This window comes from Bombus flavifrons, unplaced genomic scaffold, assembly GCF_040668555.2.
Source record: "Bombus flavifrons isolate JBK064 unplaced genomic scaffold, iyBomFlav1_principal scaffold0073, whole genome shotgun sequence".
Classification (NCBI taxonomy): Eukaryota; Metazoa; Arthropoda; class Insecta; order Hymenoptera; family Apidae; genus Bombus; species Bombus flavifrons.
In genome coordinates this window covers 40275-67628 of record NW_027184818.1, presented here as the reverse complement: position 1 = coordinate 67628, position 27354 = coordinate 40275, and the positions used below count along the sequence as shown (strand labels likewise).

Genomic DNA, 27354 nt, shown 5'->3' with positions numbered 1-27354 from the left:
ACATATAAATACAACAAATTGATACGGTCTTTTGTCTTTCTTTTTTAAGTCGTTTCTAAGAGACTATACTAATTACTCATTTACCGTGTGTGTGTGAGTGTGTCTTCATCAAGGGAAAGTCAATGTTCGCAATGACAACGGTCGTATATATTTCGATCAAGGCGAACGAATATTAAAAGTAGAGCGAAACCAACAGAACAAGTAATGATTTTGCTACAAAGAGAAAAATGAGAAAAATATAGGATTCGCTTAAGTTCATCATCTCATCTTATCCTTGGTGCGTATACGGTGATCAAAGTGTTATATCGAAGAGGATCGGGATAAACTCCGCTGTGATCACCTTGAACATTCGTTATGATAACGAATTGTTATGAAACAATTTAAAATTGGTAATGGCGAAAGAAAGATCTTTTCCTGTTTGTTGCAACTTGTAATAGTCGTGTTTTCTTTGCCGAGTGTTTCGTGATTTGTGCTTCGATCAAATTGGTTTTGTTCCAGTCGAAAAGAACATTTACATTCTCGCGTATATATCTTCACTTAGAAACATTATCGTTGGTGAATTTACTTATTGCTTTGTACATATATATAAGCGTTGGGAATGAATGGATGTTCGGCTTAAAAAGAAGAAGAAGAAGAACTTGCATGCGAACAACTAACCGAACATTAAGTGACCTTCGTCGGGAGTGCCGTGGGTACGTGAATTTTTAAAATCGCGTATTTTTCTTCGTTCCGTTCTTTATTTCTGCCGTTCTCTCTTTCTTTTTCTTCTGTTCCTTCTTCTTCTTCTTCTGCTTCTTCTATTTCTTTTCTTCTTCTTTTCTTTCTCCTTTCCCTTTTATACTTCCTCGCCATTGACATTGCCGTTAAATATACATTCACTCCCATATCTTTCATATTCCTTTCATTCTCTGCGATTGTTCGATCATGAGAGAAGCTGTAGTACTTGTCACATGTTTATTGGGTATCGTGTTTGCTGGAAGTCCTAGACTACCCAGGTCCTCTGCCGATGAACGTAATACCCGTAACGTTAGTAACAATGGAGGCAACATCACTGGAAACACGATACCGATACCCAGCCGCAATTCCCAACGAAATAGGTAAGTTGGCATAAAAAACAATAAAGTATATTAATTAACATTGTTTTTTTTTTGCAAAGATCGGAAGTTGAGAACAGAGAAAAATGACAGGCATTGTATCACTTAAGTTCATTCGATAGATTGATCGATGATAAATATTCGAGAAGACTAATTTCTTCTTCTTGTTTAATTTTGTGAATAGCTTATAGTGTATAACATATATGTGTGTGTGTACATATTCACTTAATCGTAGTTGACCAACGGACAGTCTGTCCGTACAGCTTTCCTGTGTTTCCTGCGCGGTGAAAAGTTAAAAAATCAAATAATTCTTCTGGAATTTGTTATTCTGAAACAAGTACAATTTAATTGTGATTTGCTCGTTTGCGTAGCAAATTTGTACCACTTAATATTAGGAAAATGAAAATGAGTTATTTGTTTTGAACGAATGTGGTAATAAAAGTAACGCCGATTCAAATAAAATTGGTTTAAGTTTAATGCTTTGATCCGATGACTTTAATCGTAAGAAATTGAACCAAGAATTTCCGTTATTGTACTGAAACAGGTTTATACTCGCCTTTTTCTTTCGCTTTCTCTTTCCATCCTCTCAATTCGTGCAGCGTGTAGCAGCATACATCTACAATCTGCAGTATATAGCTATAAATCCCGCGTCGTCGTGTTGTCTCGCCTTGTGTTGTCGTTCTATTGGGGTTCATGCTAGACTTTCCCTTATGTAACTTCGCAGAACAACGCGAAAGGTGTTTGATTCTTAATAATAGTAGCGGAATTGCTAAAGAATATTTTGTCACTTATGTAATAGAATTTTATGAATTTTATCGGATCGTTGATTGTAAACCTTGCTTTCTTTCTAGAAATTACATACTGGTTGCCTTCTCATCTCGCTTTCCACTTACGTGTCTATTACATATTAGCCAAACTATCTTTTCTTTCATTTATTTACCATTTCATTTATCGCTAAGAACTTGTCAACAATAACGAGTCTGTTAATTCTTGTATTTGATACACCTTCTTCTAACGACACTGCACAAACCACAACTAATAATTAATTAATCGTCTAATTAAACTGGTAGGCAGAAGCTACACCGAGATTATCTCGGTTGTCTAGAAAATTGTTTTGTTTTAGCATCTACAACGTTTTATTTTTCAAAAGCAAATCTTTAATCTTGATTAACTCGAATAAGTCGATCAGTTCGGTTTTTGTGTAGATCAAATAACTTTTGGCGCGTAAGATCAATACAATTTCGACAATCAGACTCAAATTGCATAATATAATACGATATTTAAAATAGTATGAACAGTCAACGAGAAAAACTCAACATCTCCCTTCGCGCGCGCATCATTCTCTTTTTCATGCGTAAGATTTACATGTGTATGTGTGTACGAGTATAAGATAACAAATACGAAAAACCATATATTCTCTCTAATGTATGTGGTAACGTATTAGCTGGCATATACACTAGTGTTTTCCTTCTAGTCTATTTGAATTAATATTTTTTCAGGAACAAATTGATAGTAAAAATATTTTTGCATATTATATAAAGCGACTTTGAAACAATTTTCCCTTGATGCTTTATAAAAGAAATACCGATTAAACGAAAAACACAACCTTTTTTCACATATCGTTTTATACCTTGAACGCTATTTGTTGGACATGAAAAAGTTTCAGTAGAACTTTGTGAGTTAATAAAATAATCTGTAAAATGAGACTCGTTGCGTCACGATAATCCCAATTTTTATATTGTAAATTAGTAAAATGTGCGAAAAAGTACATTTTTCATAATCGATTTGTCAACTTCACACGGAAACGGGACATTTTTAGTTTGCGATAAAGAAATATGGACTTATTTCGGAATCGGTTTATTAAATCCGAGCTTGTATGTTATCTTGTTGACACCTATATTTTGATATGCAAGCGTAAAAAAATTTTTATAATTATTTATAGAGAAGCTCACCCTACCAATTTCGACGATTCTCAAATATGTGGTAGAAATCAACATTTTGAAAAACTTTAATATATATATTACTCCAGCTCGACTTTGTTTTCAGAGATATTTGTAAAAAAGCTGTCTTGTACCCCGTTGTCCATCCGTAGTGGCATATGTGTCAGTGTATTTTCTGTTTATGAACAAGAGTCTTGGGTGAGTTTAAAGGTTCCATGCACAATTGCGTATTCGAGGTTGCAAGAAAAATACCTGTCATGTCATAACTTATGACTCAAATAATTGATATTATTTTACAAAATATTTTATGTAAGTGTTGCCGACCTCCTCGTGGTGACTGGTTTTTAAAGAAGCTAAGCTCAATACATTAATGATATTCATCTTTAATTGAATTGTAAGACAGACAGACATTTCTTAGAACCTCCCATGTGCAGTTGGGCCACGGAGCTGTATCCCGGTCTCGGCCCACCTTCGTTCGTATACATCATATGGTATACACAATAAACAGAGAATAAGCGTCAGGTTTCGGTCAGGTCACTCTATCTGGTCGCTGGAAACTAATACGAGCGCATACACTGCCACGAACGTACAATTATTACAGGCAGTACTACTCACGGTAATGGTATCGATAGTTTTTTTGCTCGCAATATCTTGGAAACTATGGCCGACAGACTCTTGCATGTATAGGAAAAAATTGTTCAAAATGTTGAGTCTTTACAAGAAAATTAAACGTATTCAAAAATCACTTAAATCTAGTTTTCTAGAACTGTAAGTTTCTAACAGTTTCACTGTAAACATTTTATTTGTAAGCCTGCATCGCACTGTCTTCATGATTATCCATCTTAAGCGATCGATACCAATCGGGAAGTAGATATATCAATGTCAGACTCTACGAAAAATAAACATAATATGTAAATAGATTGCAACGCGAAAAGAGACGAGAGACAAATTCATTACAAGTTTGATGATATGTACGTTTATGTACTATATGTACGTTTACGCTTACTTACCTTTACGCATAACAACTTTATCGATATTAGTTCTTAATAAATATTGCTTCTGTTGCCTAAGAATAACACGAAGGTTGTAGACCGACGTAGTAGGAAATTCGTAAATGTCAGGATACATGGACGGGGGGGGGGGGGATATACATATGTCGGGTTAATCGGGTTTGTTGGGTTGGTGCTGGTTCTTGGGGCGCCTTGTGTTTCTTCATTAGGACTAGCCATTATAGTTGTTCAAAGGTTTATATTTACAGTAATATGTACAGGAGTTGATTAAACAAGGTTTAACTGTATAACGTAAAGTCACTCTTAAATAAACAATGTTCTCGGGTTTAACGAATCCACGGTCAACGGGACAACTTTTTGAACATTTAGTTATAAGCTATTCTTGAAATGACGTTAGCTATGACGTTCGGTATCTTTTAGACTAATCGTTTGACGTTGTGTATCAACTCTCCAAGGTGATCATACAAATAAAAGACTGACACGATCACACTTGTCAATTGCATATTGATCAGGGTTATCAACAAAATTCCAGGCACCGTTACTAGGCTCGCGTAGAGCCGTTATTGCTCCAGCCTCGGGACTTGTTTGTTAATACAACGTGTGTCCCTCAACATTAGTACTTTTACGTTCATCCCGAGACCGTGGCTACGTTCGGTGACCGGCAGTGTCACCTCAACCTCAAGTCCACTGTTATAATACTATATTGAACAGCTTAAACAAACAGTTTAACGAAAGTATTGGGAATCTTCCCAAAATTCCAAAAGAAAGGCCCGCCATCCCTACATCTCCGACACATATATGTATACACGTGTTACATCTACTACCATTAGTCGTTCCTAGAATCATCATGGTATTCGTCTCGTAATTTGTTACCTTCCTCTTTCAATCTTACGGAAGATATCAGTTGTGGAATGTCGTCCGTTGTAAGCGCTCGTTGTAATTCCGCTTCCACCTTTCAATAGTCGTTGTTAGTTTTTATTCGTTGGTTTCGCTGCGGAGTACTTTTACACTAGAGTAATTTCGATAATATTCATGCCCATTTTCGTTATAAGCTGGTTAAAAATGTGGATCAAGTAAAACAATTATACAGTTATAGCTTAATAAATTAAATTAAAACATGCGTTCTATCATGTATGTTTATATTGTAACCTTTCTTTCTCTCTTTTTTTTTTGCAACGTCATGGACCTTATATGATACAATTGTATTTGAAAGAATAGCGACATTTTCTGTTTTCTATGAATCGAAGGACCGATATCTATAATAATTACGCTTATGGTATCAATTATTCTTATTGAGACTTATTTAAGAGGAGCATTCGTGAAAGAACAAGGTCTTATTATTATTTAAGGTAACATTACATAACGATGTCGGCATAATAATTGAAACAACAGAAATATCAGCGATTAAAATTACGCGATACGTTTGAGATGATAGAATTTTATAATAGACAACTTCATTTACATATAGATAAAGTATAAAATATTAATCTGACAATTTGATAATTAGAAGGAAAGTAAAGAGAACGATTTTTTTTGGCTTAGGAACACGAGACCTGTTTATTATTATAATTTGTATAATCATACGTACATACTATACTTGTAGATGAATCGGCAATAGCTGCAACGAAGTAGAAATTAATACAATAAAATTACGTTTTAAATTTCATTCTTCAGTTAGAATCGTTCAAGTATATGTGAAGAAATCAGTCAGAAGTAAATCTCGTCAGCACCAAATACATACTTGTATAAATATTTGTTTCTCATTCAGCCAATCGTAACTACGACAGTAGACATAGTCGATCATCGATCGCATTTAAGCAATACTAACCTCAGCTGCCTATACAGTTGATCGAATTGTGAACCATTTTTCAATCAGTCGACGATACGTCGAGCATGTCGCACTGCAGCAGCAGTATCGTCGTGTTTGTAAAGGTCTCTCGATCAAAAATTTTACATAAAGTTTATCTAACAACTGGGTTTGATGGATGTGACCTTTGAGGATACTTTGTTTTATCGCTCCTCGATGAATCTGGCATTAATGATTGTAATATCGTAATTCTAAAGAATTAAAAGAGATAACTCAACTTTTTATATTGTAAAAATAAAATAACTTTGCCCGAAAGAAGCTGATAAGTATCATAAAGTATTTTTATTATCGGAAAGGGTAAAGTAAACATAAGATAACTTCACAAACTTTTCTATTATATATTCTATTATATATTCTATTATTCATTCTATTATATATTCTTATGATCATAAAAGGTTTCGTCTCATCATATCAAATCAGTTAAATAGGATTTAAAAAGTATTCCTTACTAATAATTCTTATTAATCACTTGTCATTAATTTTTTTAATTCATTTTTACGTAGGAATAATCTTATTATAGCACGTAGGACTATCAAACTTGCAACGAGCGGGCGTTTCAATTACAAGGCTACAGGGTCTCGGCCGATTGCTCTTATGTGCAATGTGTAATTTTAATAATAATTGTAGATGTTCATCAATTTGAAGAAAAAAAGGAACAAAATTTCGATTTATCCGTATTTTAAGCACAGGTGTACAACGTCAACGTAAACTGTAATTTACACGAAAATATTTAGAAGATTTAGAATATTAGCGAAAAAGTAACAGATTCTAATATATTATTTAAACAATTCACTATTTCAGTCGCCAAGAATATGTTAGCGTTCATCCGGAGTATTCATCCACCAGTGAACTGGTGTAAATACTCTCCGTTTTTCGTTGTTCACTTTCACTGTGGAGGAATCATCTATCCAGCGATCCTGCAACGCGAAACAGTACAAGTTTGGCTTTATCTATGCGAGAGCCATAAACTCGCATACATACGTATAGGTAATATCATCTTGCCCGGTACACAAAGCTGCCAGCAACCTAACCGATACCAAGATAAAAGGTAGCAAAGGTATTTTTACGAATATGTACATATCTCGAAAGCTACAGCCGAGCAGGGCCCCAAACATACGTAGGAAAAAGTTGTTCAAAATCATGATCCTGACAATAATATATTTGAAAATCATTGAAACTGGTAAACGTAGATCTCCTCGTTGGAATAATTAATAATTAGGATATTTTCCTACTCTCCTTACAAGGTATATTTATCGTATCTGTATATTTAGTAAAAGCGAGTGAGCAAATATTTGCGAGTCATTTTCTTTCTGTATATATTTTACTATAATTCTACATTCTATAATCATTGCATGTTACATACTATATTTATATATAATTATTATTATAAATTACATTTTTATTCGACGAATAAAGCCAGAGTAAACCAGAGTTACGAAAAGAGAATAAATAATAAAATTTACGAAAATATGTTGTAATTCTTAATAATGTATATGTATGTTAATTATTTAAGTATGTTGATTATCGTTCAGTAGTCGTGTACATGTGGTAAAAGTAATGACAACAATGCCGTTATATTTTACATTACATACAATTACATACAAATTCTACAAATTTAGGCATTACACTATAAAGTTTACAGATTTGTAAGATTCGAAAGGACCGTAATAACCATGGAGAGTACGACTGTTGACCTACCTATGGATTGCGTAAAATTACAGTTTACATCGTAACGAGAGAAAGGATACATCTGTGCAAGTTGTTTCAGATTCAGCTTTACCTTAGATCCGATACTATTTTATATAAGATAGAGCAACATTTTCCTCATTTATAGCAATGATGTATCGATTATCAATATCGTTTAATTTATTTAAAGAAGATGAATTAATTTTGTAGCTTTTTATAATAACTAATATTAATCAAATTTGATAATTTGTTCATATTTTGAAATTTCTATTAATTGTTGAGATAGTTAAGATGTAACGAATCAATGGATGAACATTCTTACTTTTGCATTACTCCAGTGAAATGAAAATTTCTTAATTGAAATTAAAACGAATTTCATTCTTTGATCGTAATACTTTTCGGTACTTTTTTTTCAGAGAGCAATACCTCTTTAACGTTTTCGAGGTTATAGTTTCGACTTTGGAATCAAAATTAAAGCGCATTGAAAATTTGGACAAAGCGGTGGAACACTTGATGAGAAGAGTGGAAGCTTTGGATTCACGCGTGAATGATAATATCGATAAAACCGATGCAGTTATTACAAAGCTACGAACATTAGATCTAAAACTTTTCAATTCTCATCAAATTGAATTTTCTTCAACTGAATCTGCATACTCGACAAAAAGGAGCGATGATAAAAACGACAGTGAAATCAGAAGCGGTACGTATGTATGTATGTACATAAAATGCTAATACGTAAAAACAGAAATTCGTTAACAGACGTATCTATAGAAGAAGAAAAGAAAAAAGAAAAAATATTGGACTGATCGACTCGGTTAGAACAAACATGGATCGCAACTACAAATTGTCGTTTGAATTGTATTACATTTACAACCGGTTTTCTTTTATCTATATCGTTTACTTAACAATTGTATTTACGTGTAGTTTATAGGTACCTACCTATATATACCTATTGTATAGGTATATACCTACATATGTACAAACGTATACAAGCCTGCTTTCCCTGTATTTCCCCCCTCCCCTTTTTTCGTTCTCTTTGTCTCTTTTCCATACTTTTATCTTTTTACTGATGCTTCTTCTTCTTTTCTTTCTACGGTTGCCATTCGCTGTTCAAGTTTATCGTATAAATTGGCATTTATTTGGCAAAACAGGTCCGAAATTACAAGCAATCCATCAGAAGCGAGAAAATCCATCATCATCCGATTTCACTCTTGGTGAAAAATTATTGTCACTTGATCAAAAGGTATCGGATATAGATAATAAATTGATCGATTTGAAACATCAATTGGATAATAACTTGTTACAAAATGACGACATAAATGCCGAAGCCAGCGAAAAAAAGCCAGTCAATGTATGAGCGTAATCGAAATCACTAAAGCGATGAGTAATGAAGTAATAAATCACATTACGATCGGGATAAAAAATTTAAGGCAAGCGACAAACAATATGGACAGAAAGTTACAGTTTCACGTAAACTTGGCTTCCGATCGTTTGGGAACTATTTACAACATGATGAGTGACGTGCACGATGCGATATTAGTGAGAGGAAGTACGAACGGTCGACCGGTGTTCAACGTTACAACAACAACAACGACAACTACCGAGCCGCCACCACCAAGGCAGAGTAAAATCGATCGACTCGTCGAACAAATATATCCAATTGTTGACTGTATCGGAAAAAATGGATGAAGTCTGGAACGTCGTGGTAAGCTGAGAAGATGTGGCTAAATTGTTAATTTCACTGTTTACCTGCCGTGTTAATCACGTTGTATGACCGCATGCACAATTTTACATGTCCACTTGACGGCATTCCATATAGATAGGTATTATACTTTTTTCGATAGGTTGGCACGAAAAGTTCCGTGGACGATCTCTTGCCAAAATCCGATGAATTACTTACACAAACGCAAAGACAAGAAAGAGCGATCAGTGAAATTCATGCGGATTTAAGATCGAAAACGAATAAGATTATCGAAAATTTAGAAGGAGTGGAGAATAGACTTCGAAAGCAGGAGGACGATGTAGCTAGCCTTGCTCAGCGTCCAATACCTGCGGAATTGCTGCTAGATCCCACGATCGATCGCCTTGTCGAATACGACTCCAATAGGTTAGTTTTCCTTCTTTGATACTTTATTCGCTTGCTTTTATTATCATACATCATGTTACGAAATAATATAGAAACCAAAGGCATTTACGACGTTGTCAGTTCCATTCCATTTTTCGAGAAATAATCTTTTCTCTCTAATAATAACAGACAATGTACATACGTATTTCTATCTTTATCTGTTTGCTTTGTTCCGTTCGATGAAAAGAAATCTTTCGTTTCGTGTAATGTGAAAGAATCGTATTTCGAATTGATTGCATCTGTTGTTAGTGAATATTCCAATATATTATTATACATAGGTATATGATGCGTGAAAGAACGATGTAAAAGAATATTAGTAAATAAATAAATAAATAAATATGTAGAAAGTGTAGCGACAATATACTACGTTCAACTAACGAAACACCATTATTACATTGCTATGTAATTAATTATTATGTTTCATGTAGAACGAATTTCTTTCGATTCACAGATACGTTGAACTCTCTGATGACATTGCAGTTGAAACAACCGTTTCACCGGTCAATCCGACTACCATTGTTTCGTCTGTGTCGATGTCCATGTCTTCCTCGACCTCGTCGAACGCCGTATCGATCAATAATTTCATTAATTCAAGCAAATAGCTGGTTCCACTAATTTCTCCAACTCGACAGCCAATCCTTCAATAGGCCCCCCATTATCACCGAGTTCGCAGCGATCATCGTCTAAAAATCGTGGTGTTATATTTCCAAGTGTCAAAAACAAACCAAGTACAGCAAATTCCACCTTTACCACCGATGCATTCCTTAATTACAAAGATGTTAAGGTAATAAACAACAAAAACATTCTCAACCCGTACCAATTAACGTCACTGGTAATCGGCACCGTTCAAACGAATTAGAAACAGTTTTTATATAGTATTTTATATTTTTATCATTTCTTCTTTGGTTTTTAACCGACCAAAGTGGAATAATCGATATACCGCATGACTTTTATGCAAACATACTTTTTTCTTTCTTCCTCTCTCTTTTCTATAGTTTAGTTACCTTCTAAGACCCTGTAAGCGAATAAGCGAACGAACGCGATGAAACGGAAGAAGGTGAGAGAGTAAACGTAACAACAACGCTGCTGTATTTCTATGTGAAGAATGTGTAGACAAGGGGAGGCCCAATTACTACGGAAAAGGAGGGATTGTGTAGGGAGGGGGAAGGGGGAAGGGGTTGGAGAGAGAAAGAAGGAATCTTAAACATATGCATTTTATCGTGCATATACAGTATAGTTAAATCACTTATAGAATACACGACATGCCTACGTATATGCCCACCTTCGTTCACGTACATATCGTATGTGCTATAACACAAAGAAATGTTCAGATTTGAAAAATTTATTACGTAATACATCGATTAACATTCTGAATGTTTCGTTTAAACGGTCATTTTGAAGTTGCTCGTAATTACTCGTCTCGTCAAACCGTAAATAACACACAAAGTCACTATAATGTACACATGTGCATCACGTACAACCATCAACTTTGAAACGTTCGAATATGGCTCGTAAAAAGTCCCTGTCGGTGAAATTTTTATTAATCCTTCCTTTATGGGAATTTTGAAAACCTATACCATATTTCTAGAAGAAATAAAAAGAAAGAAAGAGAAAAGTAGTTTTTACAATACGATTGTATAATTGAAACATTAAATATGTATAACAATATTGTAGAAAGAGAGAAAACTACTAATCTATGTACGTAATATGTAACAGAGTGAAAAATCTACGCAAGAAAAAGAAAGCGTTATTCCATATTATCAATGCTTACAAACACGATAATACATGTACATATTGTTTAACGTTACAGGACTATTCATGTGTTGATTTGTTAAATGCTGGCATGAGAGATAGCGGTGTCTATTATCTTCAAATTCGTGGAACAACCTATTGGTTTCTCAAGATTTATTGCGAGCAGGATATCGCCGAAGGAGGTTGGACGGTAAAACAGAGATTCGTCCAAATACTATAATATGTATATACGCGTGTGCATCATGCATCGAGATAAAACTAGTGTGATAGAACGGGTTTTTTTTCCCAAAAAAGTATATTTCGCAATGTAGAATCAATGTAGAATCAATGTAGAATCGATAGCTTATACTCTTAGGTCGTTACAGAAAAAGAATAACTGTGCGTACAATAAACAGCCGCGTTCGTTGGTAAAAGATATTTAATCTTCCTACTTCTTTTATCTCATAATTCGAAAAAGAATTTCCACTTTTTCCTAGGTTATTTAAAGAAGAGACGATTTCGGCGAGCCAAGAGAAAATTTCAATCGTGATTGGGCTGATTATAAAAAAGGTTTTGGTGATCCTGCTCGAGAGTTTTGGCTTGGCAACGAAAACATATACATGTTAACTAACAACGAAGATTACATGCTTCGGGTGGAACTCGAAGATTTCGAAGGTAACAAAAGGTAAGAAATATCAAAATTACAATTGCAACTGATTTTGGATGCGAAGTTCGGACGTTTTAATGTCTGTGTAGAATAGATCGGAGAGGATTTCAAAGACGATTTTCTCTGTACATTTAAGATATAGAACGTTTCGGAACATCCGTATATCCGTGCGCATACAAAAATTATATATGTATGTACTTTCGTTTAGGTACGCATAGTACTCTCACTTCAAAATCTATTCAGAAGGAGAATATTATAAATTGGAGATTGACGGTTACGACGGAAATGCCGGTGACTCATTAAACGATCCATGGTACGGTTCGAACAATAGTCCGTTTTCCACGTACAACAGGTAACACGTTATTTCTTCATTTGATAGAATGCATGAAATGACAATTTCGGTTATGTGAAAGCATAGAGCAAAAAGCATTGAAGAACGGATAATATCGGATAGATTAATCGTAATAAGAGTCAACTATTTGTTCGAGACGATATTTCATTTCACACAGGGACAACGATAGGTCATCGTTGAACTGCGCTTCCATGCTAAAAGGCGGATGGTGGTGGAAATCGTGCGGACGAGGATTAAACGGTCTTTATTTGAACGATCCTCAGGATTTAACCGCTCGACAAGGTATGATTGCTTACAAAATAATGTCGTCACGTACAACCAGCCATTCATGTTTCGTATTATCCGTTTAATGACAAAAGACAATTCTTCCTTTCTGTTATTTAATAGAAGGTATCGCATGGTTCCGTTGGAGAGGTTGGGATTATACTTTGAAACGTGCCACGATGATGATTAAACCAAAAGGACCAACAACAGCAATGATATAGACGATTATAACGATACAACAACAACAACAACAACAACAACAATAATAACAATAATAACAATAATAACAATAATAACAATAATAACAATAATTAATGAGCACTCGGCTCCGGAATCGAAGTAAAACGGAAACGACTCACCCAGATGACTCAAACTACCAACTGGCGGCTTCATCCCACAGAAGTCGACTCGGGGTTTGTTCTTGGGGCTGGTTTGCTTCAAGTGTAAGGCGGAGGGCCATATCGCACCAGATTGTCCGCAACAACAAGACAGAAAATCCAGCCCCAAGAACAAACCCCGAGTCGACTTCTGTGGGATGAAGCCGCCAATTGGTAGTTTGAGTCATCTGGGTGAGTCGTTTCCGTTTTACTTCGATTCCGGAGCCGAGTGCTCATTAATTAAAGAATCCGTAGCCTCGAAATTTTCCGGTAAGAGAACGACTGATGTAATAGTAATGCAAGGAATCGGGAATACCTGCGTTAAAAGTACGTCCCAGATTTTGTCCGTCGTACGTATTAACGATTTTACATTGGAGATAGCTTTTCACGTCCTTGACGATAGTCATTTAAAGTACGATATTATGATTGGTCGCGAGATAGTAAGCCAAGACGGACAATACGAGTACCTAACCATGCCGTTCGGATTGAAAAACGCACCTTCCGTTTTTCAGAGGGCCATTCTCAATGCCTTAGGCGACCTTGCGTATTCATATGTTGTTGTTTACTTGGATGACGTTCTAATTATTGCCGACTCGATAGATCAAGCCCTAGAAAGATTGAACACCGTATTGGATACCCTCGCAAAAGCCGGATTCTCTTTCAACTTTTCAAAATGTTCTTTTCTAACGACCTCGGTACTTTATTTGGGGTATGTAATCCGTGACGGAGAAGTTCGCCCCAACCCGGGTAAAATACACGCCCTGAGCTCTTTACCTGCGCCAACGACCGTCACACAGCTCAGACAATTCATAGATCTAGCCTCTTACATCCGAAAATTCGTCCCTAAATTCTCACAGATAATGAAACCCTTTTACGCGCTTACTTCCGGTAACAAAAGCATAGCTTGGACGGATAAACATGAAAAAATAAGGCAAAAGGTAATTTCTGTCCTGACCGAAGCACCGGTGTTAATGATATTCGACCCAAACTACCCGATAGAACTACATACCGACGCTAGTTCTGAAGGATATGGGGCTATTTTGATGCATAAGGTCGAAGGTCAAAATAGAGTAGTAGAATATTACAGTAAAAAGACTAGCCCCGCGGAATCTAGATACCATTCCTATGAACTGGAGACGTTGGCGGTTGTAAACGCCGTCAAACTTTTCCGCCATTACCTACACGGTCGAGAATTCATCGTTGTCACTGATTGCAATTCCCTGAAGGCATCCAGTAATAAGGTACATTTAAGCGACAGGGTTTACAGGTGGTGGGCCTACCTGCAAACTTTCACCTTCGACATTATGTATCGGTAAGGCAGACGAATGGCTCACGCCGATTTCTTTTCGTGGAACCCCGTAGACTCGGATCACCGTACGATCGACAAAATCGCAGAAAAGGAAATCAATCTGGCCGAAATCTCCGACGATTATCTCTTAGCGGAGCAACGTCGCGACCCCCAAATCTCCGAAATCGTTGATAAGTTGCGGAACGACGAGCTTGCGGACGACATCGCGAACACCTACGAACTACGATCCGGCACCCTGTACCGTAAAATACAAAGAAGGGGCAGAACTCTCTGCTTGCCCATTGTCCCAAGAGGCTTTAGGTGGTCCGTGATCAGCCATGTACACCAGTCAATCATACACTTAGGATGGGATAAAACGCTCGAGAAACTATACGAGTATTACTGGTTCGAAGGAATGGCGAAATACGTTCTCAAATTCGTTGAGAACTGTCATGCTTGTCGAGTTTCTAAGGCCAGTTCCGGCAAAATACAAGCCGAACTACACCCCATACCTAAGACCAGCATACCTTGGCACACGGTTCACATGGATATCACGGGCAAACTAAGCGGTAAAAACGACGCGAAGGAATATGTCATTGTGTTGGTCGACGCCTTCAGCAAGTTTGTATACTTGCACCACACCCGTAAGATAGACTCCCTTAATACCATTAAAGCACTCATGTCCGCTATATTCTTATTCGGCAGCCCCTGTCGGATAATAGGGAAGATGTTTTACGGGCAAAGAATTTCAAGACTTTTGCAGAGACAAACATATTAAACTCCACTTAATAGCAACCGGTGCTAGCAGGGCCAATGGACAGGTAGAGCGTATCATGGGTACGCTAAAAAATACGTTCACAACAATAGAAACGACCGGACGGTCCTGGCAAGACGCGATCGGGGAAACACAACTGGCTTTAAATTGTACCCTCAACCGCGTGACTAAGTCGAGCCCATTGGAACTGTTAATCGGTAAAACAGCGAGACCCTACGGCTTGTCCGTACCCGACAACATCGAAGAAAGAGAAGTAGATATCTCCCATGTAAAACGACAGGCGATAAAAAGTATAGAAGCAAGTGCCAAATACGATAAGCATAGGTTCGACAAAAATAAGGCTCAAGTAGTTAGGTTTAACCTTGGTGATTTTGTATTACGTAAAAACGAGGAAAGAAACCAAACAAAGCTAGATCCGAAATTCAGGGGTCCGTTCAGGATAGCAGAGATTTTGGAAGGAGATAGGTACACCTTAGAAACCTTAGACGGCAAAAGATCATATAAGGACAGACATGACAGACTGAGGAAGATGCCAGACAGCAGCGTTCCTGCTGAGTTAGACGTCTACGATGATGACAACGACGGTGATAATAACGATGCAAGTTCACGGACCTCAGAGGATCATTAATACCACGTTGTGGTCGTGCACCCGTCCAGTGGGACACTCTGCGTCTTCGTAATACGTAAAGTGGGACACTCTGCGCCTTCGTAATACGTCCAGTGGGACACTCTGCGCCTTCGTAATACGCCCAACGTAACACGATCCAACAAACTGAGATTCACCCGTGTACGAAATCGAAAATGATCTGTCGTGTCGTTACGATCTGACTGATAACTCACAGAATGCAACTAGCACTTTGGATACAAATTATAACGCCACTAATTTTAGTTCTCTTTCATTTCCTTGCTTGTCAAACCTCTGAACAGAATCTCGTTGTCGAAATGGACCCTCGACTTAATTGGAACATTTAATTGAATGGTAAATAATATCAGTTACGTCGAGTCTAATGTTAAAAAAAAAAAAAGAAAAAATTGCAGTATTTTAGTTACACACGAGGACGTGTGATAGTCAGGATGGCCGTGTCGGAGATGAAAGGACATCGGAGCCTTCCCTTTGGAACCCCGGGAAAATCCCTTAGCACCGTAATCTAGATTCTATCATAGGCGTAATTAAACAATTGTCGTCTTTCGATCTGATTGTATTTGTTCAAGATTTGTGATAATGAGCTTGGGCTCGAGGCAATAGCTAGTCGCGGAACGTAGCCGCGGTCACGGGATGAACGCTTTGCCTAACAAAGGTATAAAGTAATTCTATAGCTCTCCTTAAAAGATGATTGCCAGATGTCGATGCTTCTCCGCAGTACACTTTCAGCTAGCCTGAGGGCCCGTTATAAATCTTAAGATTTAGCTAACTAAAGTCCTTCAAACAAACAGTCTTTGTCTCAATTATGAGAAGATAGAGGAGACCTATTTTTCAACGAACGACGTCTCCCACTTGCAACTTTCCCTGGAGGGCGGCTAGCATCTTTTTCTAATCACCAATTTGGAGATTGACCAATTAGCAGCAACGTCAATTTCCCTTACTTTCTGAACGAAGACTATCCTCGACGAATCCGATGACCTCGTGTCCTTAGACACACCCCATTATAGTTTTCCTCTGCAGCATCATCGCGACGAAAAGTCATTCTCTCGTGAGATCGTATTAGCGACTTACTTAGCGTCTGTACGCTCGGTGGATATTCCACGTTTTAACAAAGAGTCCGACTTAGATTTTGCGAGCACGTTCATCCATCATCCCGTCGACCGCGGATTCGTTATTGAACCTAGGATCATTGTCACCAGTTTCTCGAGTATCTAATTACCACGGTTACTTGTCCAATTCTATGATAATCGTATCTGCACTAGTCAATCTCTTCTCTATTGCTTATCGACAATGTGTAATCCAAACGAAGATTCGTTTCACGCCCCTAACTCTATTTCCAATGTAAACCCGACATATAAGTTTAAAAAAGAATTGAAAATATTTAATTTACTTCGCCAAATCTACGACTTTAATAACGTTGATTGATTTCAATGCAACCTGGATATCGCATAAATACATTCATAGGAGAAAGTGGAAGAAACTGTTCAAAAGTTCAGAGATGTGTACACGGTTTGCTTCATTCGCTGTAAATAATGTTACGTAGTTTTGCCATCAGCGCCAGTCTGTAGCGATGGCGTTAAGTATGAGGTGGTATCTCGTGATAGGTGCATAAGGAATACTCAGATGTTTAACGAACAACAATTTATTAAGAAACAATTTAACAGAAGAGTCAACAAATAACTATTAACTGTTAACAACTAACAATTGACACCGTGAGTTCAATCGACGCGTTTGCTACGCAATGGCACTGAGGACATTATTATTTAACGGCTCGAGACAGACTGCTTGTCCTTTTGTTCCGGATCGAACAGACTCTTCCCTTCGTTGCCCATCGATATCCACCACTAGCTTGCGTTCATTAAATGTGCCGCCGCGGCTGGCACGTGTATGCTCTTCCGAGAATTCGGCGAAAAGAGCGTGAAGATATCGATCCCACGTTGGGCACGTCGGTGTCGCGCTTTGACAGCGTAGCGCTTTGTATCCGGAGCAGTCGGAAAGTTCCGTGGCCCGTGCCGCCACAGTACCCCCTTACCAGTGATAACGTTTTTCCTTATATCTATGTCGCAGGTAGATCTAAATGTTAGCTTATCTAAGGCCTGCCTGGAAACGATCGGGAAAGCGAACTTTCCTGCCTGCGCGTGTAGTGTGATGAACTCTTGAGTCCCCTTCGCTTTGTTCGTTTCGGACACCAGGCGATGTTGTTACATTACGCTTTTCGGTGCTATGGTGTTCAATGTTATCGTCTAGTAAAAATGCGGGTTTCAATCGGTCTATGGACACTATTACGTTTTTGTTGTTTATTTTAATCGTAAAGGTCTTTTTTCCTCGCTCTATAACCTTATATAGTCCGTAGTAGGGTGGTTGTAAGGGGTCTCCGATGGCGTCGTGGCGCAAAAATACGTAAGGCGATGTTTCGAGATCACGGAACACGAAGGTTCTCTTTTCGTCGTGTTGCGTAATCGGGTGAGGCCTGATCTTTTCTATTCGGTCTTTTAGGCGAGTTGCGCATTTCGAGTTGGCCTGTTGCTTAGTCGGTAAAAAGAATTCTGCCGGCAATTGTATACCGGTGCCATAAACCATTTCGGCTGCCGTCACGTTCAGGTCCTCTTTAATAGCTGTTCGTAGGCCTAATAGAACTATTGGCAAGATTTCTACCCAGTTGCTCGCAGCCTTTAGTTGTTTTAGTTGCTAACGTGGAATATCCACCGAACGTACAGACGCTAAGTAACTCGCTAATACGACCTCACGAGAGAATGACTTTCCGTCGCGATGATGCTGCAAAGGTAAACTATGATGGGGTGTGTCTAAGGACACGAGATCATTGGATTCATGGTGAATAGCCTTCGTTCAGAAGGTGAGGGAAATTGGCGTTGCTGCTAATTGGTCAATCTCCATATCGATGGTTAGAAAAAGATGCTAGTCGCCCTCGAAGGAAAGTTACTAGTGGGCGACGCCGTTCGTTGAAAAATATAATAAGTCTCTCCTATCTTCCCGTAGCTGGGACAAAGATTCTTTGTCTGTCTGAAGGACTTTAGTTAACTAAATCCTAAGATTTATGACAGGCCCTCAGGCTAGCCGAACATGTACTGCGGAGACGCATCGACATCTGGCAATCATCTTACTCGAAGAATAGGGTCTGCGTGTGGCGAGCCACGGGACAGAAACCATTGGAATGTTTACTGTCGCGTGCCGCCACAAATATTTCTTTTAAGGAGAGCTATAGAATTACTCCATACCTTTGTTAGACAAAGCGTTCATCCCGTGACCGCGGCTACGTTCGACGACTGGCTGTCGCCTCGAGCCCAAGCTTATTATCACAAATCTCGAACAAATACAATCGGATCGAAGGACGACAATTGTTTAATTACGCCTATGATAGAATCTAGATTACGGTGTTAAGGGATTTTCCCGAAGTTCCAAAAGGAAGGCTCCGATGTCCTTTCATCTCCGACATATATTTTACATCCTGTTAATGCGGTGTTATATCAAAACAATCACCCCTATTGTCTTAACAGAAATCAGAGGATCGATCAACTCGTGGTGTCGATTATTATAATCGTAACGGCTATTTACGACTGTTATCATTTAGTTAATTTTCATAGAATTTGATATTTCTTCGAGGAATCAATAAGTCTCTCGCATATAGTCTAATAGATCCTTTGATAGATATAACGAAGAAGTACCTAACCGCGATTACAGCCAATTAGTACATATTATTCGCTACATAATTAATAACTGTATCACGTACATCGATGCAGGCGATATTGAAGAAAAAAGCCATTTTATGTTGTTACTATAACGAGTAAATTTACTCGTTCAACTTGAAAGGAATTAATAAAGAACCAGACTTTTAAGTAAGCATCCAGCAAGAATTTTAAATATTTCAAACAGAGATGTAGGTGTTATTCAAGGAAAAAGAACATTTTATTTTTTAATTAGCACGAGTAAATGAACAAATACCGATAATATAATATAACGCTTAATATGAATTTTATCTGTCTGATTATTTAATAGCTTAATTTATTTCACAGTAACGTCATCGACTGCCCTTAGGCTCTGTTACGTCGCGCAAGACTTCTGCACGCCATCCGGCGCTGCTTGACCGCCGACGGTCTACGCACCGTCCTTCGACCCTCAACAAATCCAAGGAACCCGTAAAACGACAGCTTTTAATGCTATTGTTTTGACATGTGTCGTCAATTTACGGAATAAGCTCCATATCCTAGAGATGCTTTTTGTTTATAGCCAGTTTAGAAAGGCCCTTGGATTTACTACACGCTATTAGGAAACCCGGAGAAAGCTGGTAGTGACTTAGTAAAAAACGAATGTTTAATCACCGGGAAATCCAGGTTTTCCGTTAAACAAGACATCAACTAGCAACATTGGTAGGAGGCTTCATCCCCTCTAGTCATTCTTTAACATTGACTTAAACCAATGGACATCATAGATCGTGCCCTCACTCTACTCACGAAAAGTGTGAACAACGAATCCACGTCCTTCATAAAAAGGGAACACCCACACCGAGCTTTCTTCTGTAATCCTACGAGAACGACCTACAGTTTTTCTACAACATTCATCCTGTCGATTACGAGGCTACTTCGGTTGCCTCTCTTACTCGTTCCTTGACTACGTCATACCTTAGCATATCGTCTACGTTACTGCATATCAGTGTAAAAGTGTTGAAAATATATAAAGTTATAGCTCTGTTAATCACAGTGTTATACTTATTCAACCACCCCTATTATCCTAGCCGAAATAAGGGGATCGATCTATCCGCGGTGTCGATTCTTGCAATCGTAACGGGAATTTACGACTCCCGTTGACGCGCACTCTCGCAAGCGCTTCTTCCCGCGATAGACCGAAAATACAGGCTCTTTTCCCTTTTTGTTCAAACTAATTGATAGTCGAAAACTAGTATCAAGGAGGCGTGAATGTAGTCTTAGTTTGTAGAAACTATTAAAATGATAAAAATGGATATCGTATTAAATCGTAAAAGATGCCAATTTACGATAAAAATTAAGAAATCGTTCAATTTGATTTTGTTACAATGGAAAAACCGTCTCCTGCTATGTCAAAAAATCGTTACCGTTTGATTAACAAACCGACGCCTTGTTAAGTTATATAAGGAACACGGAAGTCGCGCGCGAGCTCTTTTATGCCTGAAATTCCGGAGAGTGAACATCGAAGAAGAATTTAAATATAAGGTAAATAAAGAAAAAATATCAAATAATAACATTGTAACTAGTAATTTATAACGTCTAAACCATTAATTTACAACACTTAAGCCATTAATTTATAACATTTAAGCCATTAATTTATACCATTTAAGCCATTAATTTATAACATTTAAGCAATTAATTTAGAACGTCTAAACTATTAATTTATAACATTTAAACTATTAATTTATAACATTTAAACTGATATTTTATACATATAAGCCATTAATTTATAACATTTAAACTATTTATTTCTAACATTTAAACTATTAATTTATAACATTTAACACATTAATTTACAACATTTAAGCTATTAATTTATAACACTTAAGCAATTAATTTATAATATCTAAACTATTAATTTATAACATTTATGCTATTATTTCATAACATTTAAGCTGTTAATGTACAACATCTAAGCCACTAATTTACAATAATTGAACTGTTATTTTATACATTTAAGCCATTAATTTCTAACATTTAAACAAATAATTTCTAACACTTACACTATTAATTTATAACATTTAACCTATTAATTTACAACATTTAAGCTATTGATTTATAACATTTAAGCCATTAATTTGTAACTCTACATTCATTGATTTAGATCAATGCCATCAATTCGTAGTGAGTGTATTAATGATTTATTTTGTTTTATTTTATTAACGGAATCCATCAGGTCTTTTTTAATTTTAAATACAGTATTTAATCTCTAATTTCATTATTTCGTATAAAACCTGTGGTAACACAGAGTGTAATTTTAAGATGTAATTTTCCATTTCTGCTCAAAACCAAGGACACAACAACATATTCATGGAATCAAGGAAGCAAGTACAATTTAACCGAAGGCAACGACATCGACGATGACGATCGTTGGACATCGTTGGACACCGTTGGACATCGTTGGACACCGTTGGACATCTTTGGACAGCGTTGGACATCGTTGGATATGTCTTGACTATTTCGGATCCATTCTGAGCCCATTCTGTACAATGATACGTATCTCACTTGGAACGAGATATAAAAATCTATTCTTCTTTTCCACTGAATCTTGCAGTTATTTTGTGCACATGAGTGCGTCACGTGAGTCCATCGATTCTTTTGAAAGATCCCGATGTATGAAATTATTCTCTTATTTCAAATGAATTTTTAACGTATTATCTTATTGTTTCAAATTGAGTTATAACGTCATAAACTTGCAACTTACTAACAGTTAGATTCAAATACCTCAAAACAAGGTTTCGCGCGTGTTTGTGCAGTATTCTTTAAGTATATTTAAGTGGCGAACTTTTGAATTCTTGCAAATATTTTCCAATATTTATAACACGCGACTATAATGTATTAGTGGAATGTATATTTCGTATTCTAATAACGAAAATTCAGAGTATATATTCTAATTGCGAACAGTATAATTTTTACAAACGATTGCATTGCATTCACGGTATTCGTAAGCATTTGTTCGCTATCGAGAAATATCTCACAATTTTCAACTCAATAATAATTTTTAAGTGTAAAAAAATAGCAGTATTTTCTAAATAAACGTTCGATAGGAAAAAGAAGAAAATTGTCGAAGCGACGTTTCGCTTTTTCCTCACCCCCCCCTCCCACCCGCCCTTAAACAACCTGCTGTACAAGTGTGATCGTTCATCGGCAACCTCCTACTTGGTTGCACTGCGATATGTCTGCCCTCCACTCGCGATTTTTCTTATTAATATTGCGATAAATTAATTACGGGTTGTATTAGAGTTGCGAAATAACATTGCGGCTTTTTATTAGTGTGACGAGAAAATGATTATCGCGTTTGCTTTAGAGTTGCGATAAAATGATAATCGCGTTTGTTTTAGAGTTGTGAATTACGATATCGCGATTGTCTTTTGCAATCTTTAGAATTTTTCCTGTTTTCTATTGTTTAAAATTAGATTATAAAAGTGTTAGTATTCAATTAATTTTATAGTATTGCAAGTAGCAGTACCAGAATATTTAAAGTAGCTTTTTTATATAGTAAATAGCAATTTTTATTAAATTCACTACAAGAGTTAGCGTTGCGATATTGTTCCATCGCGAGTTCTGCTAATTTTTCCTGTTAGCGTTGCGATAATGAATGATCGCGTTTTGTTGAGTAAAGTTGCGTTCACAAACTACCCCAACCCTCCGACTGCAATTGTCGGACACTGTTCCTGGATCACACGTACAGCTGCAAGAGCTGTGCAAGTGTGATCGTTCATCAGCAACCTCTTAAATGGTTGCACTTCGATCTCTCGCTATTAGTGTTGCGTATTGCTTAAATACGAGTGTGTAGATTTATACTTATTAGCGTTGCGTATCAAATATCGGGAATTTTCAGACTTTTCTTTTTTTTTTTTAATGGTAGATTAATTGATATTGCAGATATAACAAAGCACTCATCGCGTTTGATTTTGAGAATTTTCTGCTTCATAAATATTAGTAGTAAAGTAGCATTGCGAAAGAAGGATATTCAGTTCCACTCTCGGCGAGTTGATCGGGTTTACCAATAGAGTGGAAGACGATTGAATTTTAGTAGCCCTTCTGGCTACTGCTTTGTTTCTTTTTCAGCGCCCCTTATTAATGCGCCCCTTATTACTACGTTTATTACTGAAAATACTGCTATAAGACATATTCTTAAAAGTTAAAAGTTAAAAGACAAAGCAGGTGATTTTATAATAATCGGGGTTTCTCTCATCTTAGTTATTCCAAATGAACTTTTCAATTTTTAATTCAGCTTAAATTCAATTACTTAAAATTCTTGTTTTCAACGTAATCCTAGTTTCGATTAAAAAGATACAAATGATCCTCTATATTTGCTAAAATTTAATCAATAGTAATTTGATCTATAATTAACCATTATTGGTAGTTTATTTTTCATTTTTTAAATTGTTCTCGTTTTAAAGATGCCTGTTTCTTTCATATAGAAACCAGAAAATGAGTTTGTTCCAGATTTATCAATATACAGAAATTACATTTCAGTTACATATACGAACATTTTATAGCATATTAAATATGTATACTAGATACTCAAATGATTTTTCTTTCATTGTCTGATTGTTCAGGCTCCTTCCCGTTTCCCCATTTTTAAAAGAAGCATATTGCGATCACTTTGGAGTATATAACTTCCCGATATCTTTATAAGTTTAGTACAACGAGTCGTATGTCTCTTTTGCAAGACTCTAAATTGTATATGCAGTGTCAATAGTTTCATTTCCATTCTTTCGTTCCAAGTTAGACAAATGTATCTTTGATACCGAATGTTGCCAGTACGGTTGCGAATTATTGTACAATGCTTGTACTGATCGATGTAATCGTTTTCGCAAATTAATCAGTTGATTAATTCTTGGAAAACTACTACATCGATAAGTAAAAACATTGCACAATAATTCGATACCAAGCTAAGAACCACGCTAATACAGTCCAGTTTGGATTACGAAAAGCCACGAAGAGAATTTTGGATAATCTAAACTGGACTGCAACGTGGGACGCCGTTGGACACCGTTGGACACCGTTGGACACCGTTGAACACCGTTGGACATCGTTGGACACCGTGGGACAACGTTGGACACCGTGGGACATCGTTGGACACTGTGGGACACCGTGGGATATCGTAGGATGCGTACGTTTTAGTCTTAATTAATTGTAAGGTAGATACCTCTGTTAAGTGCATTGTAAGCTCATTCTGTACAAAGATACTTATCTATCTTGGAGCGAAAAATAAAGATTTCATCTCTCTTGATCCCCTCGCTTACCACACTGAAAAAATTGTTCCCACGATATATCGGTTCGCGGTCGCTCAGTTCTTTCAGCGTGACGTACTCGTTCGCGCGTATTCCGGGTACGTGCGGGTCAACGTGCACTGGACAAATCTTTGGATTCGTAAGTCGCCCCAAGCACACCTCTGTGGTTAGTAACTGCTCGAAAACTGCCCGTCGTTTGCCTCGAATCACGGGAGTTTTCATCGCACTGGTGATACCTGCGATCCGGAATACTGTCCGATTGGTACTTCGGTACTCGGGCAGAGACCTGCATTTCACGTCCTCCGTAATCCTGTTTAAGTGAAAAACTCGCGGGCGGGGGGACCCCACTGTTCAGTTGGGGTAATGCCATCGTAATCCTGTTCAGCGGTCCATCCTCGTGAGTGGACCCCACTCTGCAGTTGAGGCCTCTTGCCTTCGTAATCCTGTTCAGCGGTCCCTCCCCGGGTACTCACTTGTTTCAGTTGGAGTGTGTTAAATTGCAGGCCTGTTTGTTGGGTCACTAGTATCATCGGTCTTTGCCATCGACCGTGATAAGATCCAGACGACATGACAGGTATCGAGCGAAGGTCAATGCATAGGATTTCCGCCGAGCCTTAGAGTTATCTGGTGCACCTGAGTAACTCGCGTAGGTTGGTTAGTTCTTTCGAGAGATCATGACTTCGTTTGTTCCGGGCGCGCCTCGGTTTTTCTTTCATCGTCTGATTCATCAGGCATCTCCCTGCTTTCCCATTTTTAAGGGAAACTTATTGCAATCACGTTATATAACTTTTCAATATCTTCAATATCTTATAGCGTCGCAAAAGTAGAACGTTAAACAGTTTAGTACAGCGACTCGTACGTCCCTTCTGCAAGACACGAAATGGTATATACAGTGTCAGTAGCTTCACATTCTTCCTTTTGTTCCAAGTTAGATAAATGTGTTTTTGATACCGAATGCTGCCAGTAGGGATGCGAATTATTGTATATTTGTACTGATCGATGTAATCGTTGTGTGGGAGATAGATGTTGCGTTACGTATGCCTTGTTCTACGTTTGTAAAGATTCATGTTAGCGCTGCGTTGGAGATATGTGTTTCGCAGTTAGACTACGAAACAACTATTTCTTTACGCAGGCCCATGGTCAAGTAGTGTAAAAACTGGACATTCTGCCAACAGGTTGAATGTCGAGATCGATGAGTAGTGTTAAATAACCCATGGGCGGGTCTCGTGCGTAGTCACCTCCTCGTGGTGAGACCTGATAATTGGCATCGTTTTCCAAAAATTAATCAGTCGATTAATCTTTGGAAAAAGATACCAAGCCAAGAACTACGCAACAGTCCAGTTTGGATCACCAAAAGCCTCTAAGATCATTTTGGATGATCTACACTGGACTGCACTATTAATTTATAACATTTAAGCCATTAATTTACAACATTTACGTCATGAATTTACAACATCTAAGTCACAAATTCATAACATTTAAGCTATTAATTTTTACATTTATACCATTAATTCCTAACACTCAAACTATTAATTTATAACACTTAAGCTATTAATTTATAACATTTAAGCAAATAATTAACAACGATTAAACTATTAATTTATAACAATTGAAACATTAATTGGCAACATTTAAAACATTAGTTTATAAGAATCAAACCATTCCTCGAGGAATCAGTAAGTCTCCCGCTAATAGCCCAATACATCGATAGATTTAACGAAGAAATACGTAACCGCGATTACAGCCAATTAGATCATATTATTTGCTACATAATTAATAACTGTATCACGTACAGCGATGCAGGCGGTATTGAAGAAATAAAGCCATTTTATGGTACAACTATAACGAGTAAATTTAATCGTTTAACTTGAGAAGAATTAAAAAGGTACCTGACTTCTAAATGAGCATTAAATAAGAATCTTAAATATCGCAAACAGTGATGCAGGTGTTACTCAAGAAAAAAGAACATTTTATTTCTTAATTAGCACGAGTAAATGAACGAATATCGATAATATAATATAACGCTTTATATGAATTTTATCTGTCTGATTATTTAATAGCTTAACTTATTTCACAGTAACGTCATCCACAATTGTTGTCCACAATTCGATGCGCGTTTTACTCCACGTATGCTCCAAATACAGCGCACTTCAGCCTGTTTGTGCTATGTCAACTCTGTGCCCTGTCAAATCTACCATAATTGCCGTTTTGGAGATTCTGCCGGAAATATTCAATTGGACGTACCTCCGTTTCCCTTGGAGATATGTCGAGAGTTCGGTGCGCGTCATGCTCCACATTTGCTGCCAGATACAGTACACGTGCTCCTGTTTACATTATGTCAACTTTGGTCGGGGACAAATCCAATGTTATTGCAGGTTTGCATATTCATGCTTCAATTATCAATTCCACTGCTATTGGTCATATGTCTACAATACGATGCGTGTTATACTCCAAACATATTGCTAAATACAGCGTACTTTTCTTGGTTTACTCTATGTCAACTCTAGGCCCTGTCAAATGCAGCATTATTGCAGTTTAGCAGATTCAGTCTTAAATATTCAATTGAACGTATC

General features: G+C 37.2%; 1 pseudogene; it reads left to right on the top strand.

Moving 5' to 3' along the window:
* The first annotated feature begins 681 nt into the window (after positions 1 to 681).
* Positions 682 to 13038, top strand: LOC138189486 (angiopoietin-2-like; annotated as a pseudogene).
* The last annotated feature ends 14316 nt before the right edge of the window (positions 13039 to 27354 follow it).